General features: G+C 39.5%; 1 protein-coding gene across 7 annotated transcripts in view; it reads right to left on the bottom strand.

Moving 5' to 3' along the window:
• Positions 1 to 9,597, bottom strand: part of LOC107047916 (forkhead box protein P1) — a 382,431-nt gene that overhangs the window by 76,003 nt on the left and 296,831 nt on the right. The gene's annotated exons all lie outside the window — the stretch shown is intronic.

Here is a 9,597-nt window from a genome sequence, read left to right on the forward strand (position 1 = left end):
AGCTAAACAAATATGTGCTCACATACTCATTCACCTATCTCTCAGTCGGTCCTACCTACTCTACGACCCTTTTAAAGACATGAACGCAACCCCTCTCCCTCTCGCCCTCTCTCTTGCACCCCTGCGCCCCCTATTCTACAGTCCACTGGCTCCTGCAACTCTCTCTATTTCTCATTTTGCTCCACTCTAACCTTTCTCACTACTTGTCTACTCTTTCTCTTTTCCCCTCGTCAAACGCATGAAACACACGCACAAGGGGCGGACAAGGCTGAGTCAGGTTTCCTTGAGTGTACGAACAGTTTTCAGATATAAAAAATATAAACGCTTTTCTATGGAACTATTCACTGTTGAATTCTTGAAGAAAAAAGGGGGAAATGTGCGGTCAGATTGTATCGAAAGAATTGAGGAGCAAGTCTGGTACATTTTTGATTGAAGGGATGTTATTTCATGTCTTTTGTATGTCAATCGTAAAATTTAATGCAAATATTGTGAAAATTTAATGGGACAGGGCTTGATTTTATTCAGCTTCTGATTGAAGTTTGTTGAAGGGATGGAAAGATTTTTGAAGAACCCATCTGACCCCAAGTTTCCGGACATGTTACAGTGATTTTATTATTCAAACTTTGCAGATCTAAATTTTAATTCCGATATTGAACCGTTAGAAAACATTTTTCAAATCTTTAAACAAATTAGAAAGTTTACTTTTGGGGGAAGATTAACGAAATGATTTAAAAATTGCAATTTCTGAAAATCACGAGCATTTTCTGTAAATAATTTGTAAACAATCAAATTTCGACTATAAAAATCATTTGTTCGTTGAAATGCTTTTCTACTTTTGTAGTCGAACATCGGAGATTTCATTTGAGCCCCATCTGATCCCAAGTTTCCGGACATGTTACAGTGATTTTATTATTCAAACTTTGCAGATCTAAATTTTAATTCCGATATTGAACCGTTAGAAAACATTTTTCAAATCTTTAAACAAATTAGGAAGTTTACTTTTGGGGGAAGATTAATGAAATGATTTAAAAATTGCAATTTTTGAAAATCACGAGCATTTTCTGTAAATAATTTATAAACAATCAATTTTCCACCTTAAAAATCATTTGTTCGGAATCCTAACAAATTTATTCAAACTTAGAATTTTACCAGAAATCCATTTCATGCCTAAAAAAATAAGGTTTCCGAAAGTTTAAACAAGTTCATTTATTTATTTATGAACAATGAATATTTAAAAAAATCATAACTCCATGCAAAAAGACATTTGAATAACGCTGAATATTCTTGATTTTTTGTCAAATTTATCTCACGCAATTCACTAGCGAAGTGGTAAAACGGCACATGTCAATTTTGGCTATTGACCAGTTTTCAATGTATATCTGGGAATCTAAGGGAGATAGCAAAATGTTTGTTATACCTTTTTTGTAGAGCTGATTACGAGCTACAACAAATCTAATTACGAAAATTTCGCTATCTTCCTTAGATTCGAAAATATTCCTCAAAAACTCAACTGGGAGATGAGTCAACTTAAGTCGTTTTACCACTTCGCTACTGAATTTGATTCACAAATTTCATGATTGAAAATGGTTGCATTGGGAAGAATATTCTGACTGCATACACACACACATACATACAAACACATCCGAACATGGTCTAAAAATACCATATTCGAACTCCTGAGGCCAAAATTAATTATCTTGATACAAATAATGGTAAATTTCCGTTTTGACAAATTTTTTGCTTCTACTCGGAAGCAAAAACTCATTTAATCCGAAAAGTAATCAACATTCCCATGATTGAAAATCAATGTTTCCCATGGAATTTGAGTCCCTTCATAACCCCTCATGGACCGAAATAGATCGTCCTACTGATTTTTTCAGCGGTTTGCTCCACTTTCTTCTCATTACCTGAAACTCGACGATTTACACGGAGAGAAATATTCAGGAAAAATTACGGAAAATTTCACGTAATCCGCAAAAGAGAATCATTTTCAGTGAATTTCTATAGGAATATAAGAGAATAAATCTGAAACGTTCAGTAAATTTTCGGGTCTGTCACCGAAAAAATACGAAAAAGTCACGTAATTTTTCTGGGAGTTGTAAAATCTAACAGAAACTTCAAGGCTTATTATGCCTTAGAACATAAAAATTCTTGGATGTTTAAGAATTTTTACGAAAAGTTCCGGAAAAATTACGGAACGTGTTGTTAAAATCTCCCGCTCACGGTGACTCATGGCTAGCCGTGAGACGTCGGACGGATGAGTAATTTTTACGGAACAGATCGTAGAATTTACGTGACGATTGACATTTTTTATTGAATTTTACTTCGCTCCCAGATTACGTTTCGAAACGTAATTTGTACGTCTTTTTTCTGGTAATTTTTATTGAATATTTCTCTCCGTGTATAGATCTAGATAATTCCCAACGAAAAAGTGATAAATTGAGCAGAAAAGTTCATCATCCTTCCAAAAATCTTCTGATTAATTTCCCTAATTCTTCTCCTCCCGCGAGCTGCTTTTTTGTGTATCAATATTAAGCCAAATGTCTACGTCTCCCGAGAACAGCAATATATTGCCGTGATATATGCCCATCCGTATATAGATTCGTGAGAAACTCTCGTGTCTGGACGTATTCCCCCCAAAGATGAGAGAAAAGGCACACACTCGTCTCACTCATAAAGTATCGAAACGATTTGTCACGGCAGTTTGTGACGCCGACGATTCAGGCGACTGAGACTAATCCCTAGAATATCATCGTCGTCTCCTGTTCGTACGTTTCTACTTCGTTGTACTACGGAAAATCTCTTTCTCTATCGTGTCATCCCTCTGGGGGGTTATCAACCCCCTCCCCCCTCGGGCCTCCTTCTCTTTTACCCCTCTCCACCACCTACTCGTCTCTTACAACTCAACTCGTATAACGCGTATCTCATCCCCTCGGGGGCTAGTCTTGTGATTTCCTTTTCCCCTCGACACAGGTATAATTCATGAGATATATTTCTGTACAACTCTTTCATTTTTTCATAAGCAAAAATTTACTCATCATGTTTTTCCACCGCTTTTGAATGAGAGAATGAGTTCATCAGGAAGTTGAAGAAATTTTAGCTGGGAAATTATGTGTGACTAATCGGTTTGGTCTCTTGCTATTTGTCACGACTAAAATTAATTCCAATGTGGAATTATAATTTTTTTACGTCGATGGAAATAGCCGTTAAGCATATCCAAGTATGTTATACAACTTGGTACAGACCACCCTATAGATTCAACCATTTTCAATAATCAAATTTGGCAATTAAATTGTGCGAAAAAAAAAGGAAAATATCATAAATATTCAGCGTTATTTAAATTAAATTTTACACAGAATTATCATTTTTTGAACATTCGTTGTTTATAAGGGAATGATTGAAATTGTTTAAACTTTCGGAAACCTTATTTTTTAGGGATGAAATTGATTTCTGGTAAAATTCTGAATATGAATAAATTTGTTACGATTCTGAACAAATGATTTTTATGGTGGAAAATTGATTGTTTGTACCTAAAAAACTAAGGAACATTTCGTACCCAACCCATTTTACCCCGTATGTTAAGCGAAAACGTAGTTTTTCGTGTTTTTGTTTTTCTTTTCAAAATATTCGTTAGATTTCAAAGAATGAAAAATTGCTTTTGCCAAGTATATTTACTACCTACATGAAAATTTACATATGTCTTTTGCAAATATTCATATATATTTACTTGCCAAAAGCAATTTTTTTCCCCAGTGTAGGTATTTTTTTTTCAATTATCGCAATTAGATCACAGAAAGAGTAGTAGTTCAACAACTACTAGAATGATGATTTTTATGCGGTATGAACAAGCAGGGGTTCAAGCCTCATCGACAAAAGACATGTGACCATTACTTTTTGCGACCTTAATGTTTTTCTTTCTTTCATTTTTACCAATTCCATTGGTAGTAAGTTTCCGAGTGGATCCGTAGCAATGAAATGAAATCGATTTATACAAAAGGTTAAATATCTTCGAAACTGCTCGGCCGGTTGCGCCTATTCAAAACGCCAACCTTCAGTATTGTAAGAGCTATAAGCATACCAAATTATCGTACGTACAAGAATGAAAAAAGTTAAAAAACGAAAAAACGACAATATCTAGAGAATTTTGTATAAATGGATTCGAATATTTCCTTTGATCTCAATAGGAGCCGTCGATACGAGTATTTTGAAAACAGAAAAATTGAAATCGATGCAGTAGTTTTTGAGCTAAAGTTGAGCTCAGTCATAGCCACGATGAGCCAAAATTTCAGATTTCTATCTACAACTTTCTCTGTATTTATATTGAATTTGCTAAAAATTAATCACCAAAAACCAAAGTTGTTACATACATACATACAGACATGATCCTAAAAACCTTTCTTTAGGTGTCATAACATTCTAGACCATTTGCAATTAAAATTAGCAAATCGAAAAATCGGTCAAATGAAGGCTTCCATTCGGAAGGAAAAAAGGAACAACATGAGTAGACCGAAAAATTTCAACTTTTCCATGATCTAATTGAGAAAATAAAAAAAAAATAGTTTTATTCTATGGAATCTGACGAACATGTTGAAAAAATGTTCGAATCGGATGAAAATTATGTTGCGAGGAGCATTTCAAAGTAAAAAACCCGAAAAACGACGTTTTCGCCTGACGTACGTGATGAAATGGGTTCGACAAGAAATTGTTCTTAGTCAACCCGTTACCCCGTGATGTATCAAAAGTCACTCGATAGTTATTTTCATCAATCTAAGACTTTCAAATTTCATCTGGACCCCCTTAAGTCATCCATATCTCAAGAGAAAAGGTCCTCAAATCAAGTTTTTCATGCAGCGAAAATGTCTCCAGCTATGCAATGGAAACATCCCAACTCATTTGGCGGGAAATTGAAAAAACTGCCGTCAGAAGCAGAAACGACTATCGTGTGGATTCATGCATTTTTTTTCGCAACCAAGAAACATTTTATTACGTATAATTCCTCAATAATTGAGAGTATAAATAAAACGTCAAATGGCCATAACATCGCGTGTATCACGTATAAACCCCAGAGGCACTTATTTGTCCTGTATCGCGTGGCAATGTTATTTATTTTCTCATCGTATTTTGCCTTCTTCAACATTTTGCCCGTGCGTACACCGGCACGGTAGCCACGCGACTGCCTGAAAATGCAATCCGAGTATTGGGGTGTGGGCATTCGGCAATTTGTGACTCTCACACTCACTCTTCAAATTCCACTCACTCTTACTCTCACTTTCACTCCCTCCCCCTCCCTCCACCCGTCCCAAATTTCTGTCTCACTCACTCGGTTGAGTTTCGACGTTTGCGAGGAGTCAGTTTCGCCGTGTTTTGCTGCGCCCCACTGTTCGCAATAGGGATGCGAAGCGTCGGCGCCCAAACGACGATACACTACAACCCCCCAACAACGATACTCGCTATAACCCCTCATCATCAGTGCGTGCCACGCGCTTCGGTCGAGAGCACGCACCTCGCTCAATGACATCAGAAAGATATGCAAATTGAATTTGTTAAGAGAAAATTCATACTGGTGTATTAATTTCCTGCGAGGCATAAGAATATGTTCATTGAAAAAAAAACGAAAAATTTCTGCAGCAAAACTCTATGATGACGCACTTTACCCCACTCACTTGACATGTAGATAATTTTTTATTCTATTGCTGAAATTTTTTTATTTCGAAAGAAATAATGGACTAGAAGTTGAATATTTGGAAATGAATTGAAAATGGTTTCGACGTTGAGTTTTCGAGCGAAACTTTCACAACATCCCAGTAATCATCTTCATTACCAAAAAAACAACCCTAATTTACAAACGAGAAAAATGTCAAATTTTCACAGAAAAACTTGTTCGACTTTTCAGAAAAAATTCTTCAAAATGGAATGTGCACAATTTCATCAAAATTTGAGAAAATTATTAATGAAAAAAATCAATGTGACTATTGGTTTTCCCTTGCGCTCTGAGTGAGGTTGTCATTTTACTTTTCAAGCAGAAATTTTTTCATCTCTTTAATGAAGACCAACACAAAATTTGATGCACCATTTCCCAAACAAAACTCACTTCAATTTTAAAAAAACCATTCACTCTTCTCGACCTTTCGTGTCAGATAAAATTGTCATCACTGTTGTCACTCTTCCATTTCACCTCGCTTCCAATCACTCCGCTCTTTCCAAAAAACTTGAAATGTTTATCACAAACGTCACAATAATTCCCTTCCCCTGCGCTCAAAACTCCAGAGTCCACTTAAAAAACTTTAAATTCTCTCCCCACCCACAGCCCCGAGCCACTGAACATAATTCGTTGCCAATGTTGGTGGCCTGATGCACAACTTGAGTACACTCGAGTTGATGAAGTCAGTTATATACTTTCGTTTGACTCTCGTGCAGTCTCGAGTCATGCAACTCACTCTCCCGTTCATTTCTATTTGAAAACAAAAAAAAATGAGAGCACAAAAAGTCAGTTACGTTTTATCTCAACTGTAAAACTTTTTTCATCGATGACGTTCCCCGAAACTCATCAAAGCAACTCCATCAACTCGGAAATAAAAGCACAAATTCACTGTTAAAATCACTGCAATTCACTGAAAAAATAATCACTCGGCCGCAGCAATCACAAAACAGTTCAAAAAGCCCTTAAATATTCAAAAACCTAAGAAAGCCGTAAATAACAATTCAAATCCCCGAGCGAAATCCTAAAAAACCCGACAACTGTATCTTAAAACTAACGTTGTCTTGTTTATCCCCCAACGTTCGATGCAACGAATGATGATCAAGGCAGCACAACATGTAAAAAAGAGAGTGGGAGACCCTTCAAAAAGAGTGAGACAGAAATCAAGGGGGGGAGCGCCCCTCATACATAACCCCAACACACACTCGTTCGCATGACCCTCACACCCCCTCAATCCCCGCAGACCTCCCCCAGCCGTTCATGTAAGTATGACAAAATGAGTCTTCGAAAGTTCCCCCTCTCCCTCATCCAAAAAATGTGTCAGTAGGTTTCAACCCTAACCTCGAAATGACTAAAATCATTGAACCCCACCTGATGCCGCTTGGACTGCTTGCATTACCTCCGAATGCTCCCAACAATATCCACAAAACAGGTGCAAAATCAACAGCAAAACTGAGCGACAGTACCGGTACAGTTGCGATGTAACACTGGGGTATGGTTTTGCTTTTGCCCAAGTGAGAGGTGGTAGGGCGACTTGCTGTGTTGTGTCGGATGCTACCGGGTACCTCGCTACTTGTTGTTGAGATGCCGGGGGGTTGCGCTGCAAAACAGGGGGGAGAGGAGAGGCACCAGTTGAAGCGCGAGCGAGTGAGAGAGAGAGGGAGAGAAAATTCCAATATACCTGGAGGAAACAGCGAGGAAGATAAAGTGAGATGGAAATTCAAGGGAGTAAAAGGTGTTGGTAGAAGGGAGGAAACGAGTGAAGCAACGGACGAGACGGGGGTGTGGAAGGGGGTGAAGTTAAAGCTGCCTGGAGGGCGAGTGCAGGGGGGGCGAAGGGGGTGGGATAGTAGTGAGGGGGGTTTATGGAGGCGAGAGAGACGAGGCCAAGTATAGTCACCAAAAAGGAGGTGGTGGCTTTACGGGAATGGCCTTGCGCGGGAGGTAGCTAGGCGAGGCTAGGGTAGAAGGAGAAAACTAGGGGGGTGGACTAAGGGGTGGGCATATACTCCAACGGACGCCTCTAAACACTGGGTACTGAATGCGCAATACACAACTGGGTCGTTGCAATGATTTACTCGAGAAAATACTCGAAACCACTCGAAGATGCTCAAAGACGCTCAAAGACGCTCGAGGAATGCTCACATTGGAATGAGTGATGGCACTGATGGATTAGACGTGTTATTCGATCGAGAGATGATAGGTCTTGTATATCCGATACGTCTTGATAACCTCGAGATGCGTCTGACACGAGCGTCAGATGCTACGTCTTCGACGTTGTGTGTCGTACTGTTCCGGTTGTACGACTGTTTTCCTTCTTGCCCGTTAAAACAATAATGCAATATTTAACTGTACACTGAAAAAGGGTGGGTGAAGGAGCTTGGAGGATTGCGATGAGGGAGGGAGGCACTGGTGCACATTTTGCCTTTGGAATAAAAGCGGGGGCTGATCCACCCCTTCTTCCTCACTGTACCTTCAACCATGGGGGTATACATAGTCTTTTGCTTGGCTCACTGGCGTTGCATGCTACGTGCTGTCTCGCTTTAGATTCACTACTCTCCCTTCATCCCCCCCTATTCCCCCTTGTCTCGCTTTAACGCACGTCTACCGCTATCCTGTTATGCGACGGGAGCAACAGAGCTGGTGAATATAGGGGCGGCGTGTTTTGTGGTGGGGGTATTGCGATAGGCGGCGCACAGTAGACTGGCGTGGGGCGCAGCTCGGTGATGTATATAGATATATGGGTGTATGTACATGTATATAGTGTATACAGAGTTGGGAGAATTGCTGGAGACATCAGTGAGAGGGTGGGAGGGTGGGTGGCGTGGGAGATGGGTTATAGCTCTTTGGACGGTATCTGGTAACCGAGAGAAGGCGACACCAACGTCAGTCAGGGGACATTGGGAACTATGTCGATGTTCTTTTTGTCAGTTCGGGGACTTTTGTTTCCTCAAATTCACCGAGTGATTGGAATATTTTTGGGATAGATGCGATGTGCGGATTTTATATCATATTCAGCAGAGACGTGGCAATGGAAATGATCAGGGGAGCTTTAAATAGAGACAGATGAGCTCCAGTAACTGATGAATTTGCCTTCCACATTTGTACTTTCATACAGAATATATAAACTCGTGAATTTTCTAGATAATTCAGAATCGGGTACTTCTGAGCATCATGATAAATTCATGCAACAGAATGGACGATATTGGATACGTCGAGAGATAGGGGAGAGAGGGTGGGTCAATGACACGAATAATTATCAAGCAAAAGTCATCGACATTTTGGTTCCTTTGGCGAATTAATTTTAATTGCCAACCACAGTGTACGTGTAAAAATAGAGAGAATTGGGATGATGGGACTCTGTAATAAATGATGGAAAATGATAAATGTAAAATAGGTTCAGTTGGATAAAAAAAAGGAGTGAAGCTGTATGGAAAACTGCTGGTTCAACACCGTGAACGAAGGCTTAGGGTTGGCGGGAATGGACTTGCACTTTATGGACATCTGTATGTATCTTCAAGTGCTTCAACTATCCGAGAGACGATATATCTATGTATGTAATTCAGAGGGGCAATGCCAGTGGTTTTCCAGGGAGCAAAACTTCCCCGGTTTCAGGTGGCAACAGGGTAGGGGTGGCTCTCTCGGCCAATAAGGAGGCACTACGACACAGGGACAATTCAAATGCTGCCCAATAACAAACGTCTTTTGTTGTTATGGCAAACTTTCTCCTTTTCTCTTCCTTCCCTCTTCTGTTTGCACCCACTCACTTCCTCCCTCCTCCCTTCCACCCCCCCCCTGTCCCACCTACTCCACGAGTTTTTGTCCACCCTTTCTGCCATCCCTTTCCATTCTATCGCGCAGCCTCCCGATGTACTTTTTTTCCCTTCTTTTATCATTTC

The sequence above is a fragment of the Diachasma alloeum genome, unplaced genomic scaffold (assembly GCF_001412515.2).
Source record: "Diachasma alloeum isolate Michigan unplaced genomic scaffold, Dall2.0 Dall_scaffold_78908, whole genome shotgun sequence".
NCBI lineage: Eukaryota > Metazoa > Arthropoda > Insecta > Hymenoptera > Braconidae > Diachasma > Diachasma alloeum.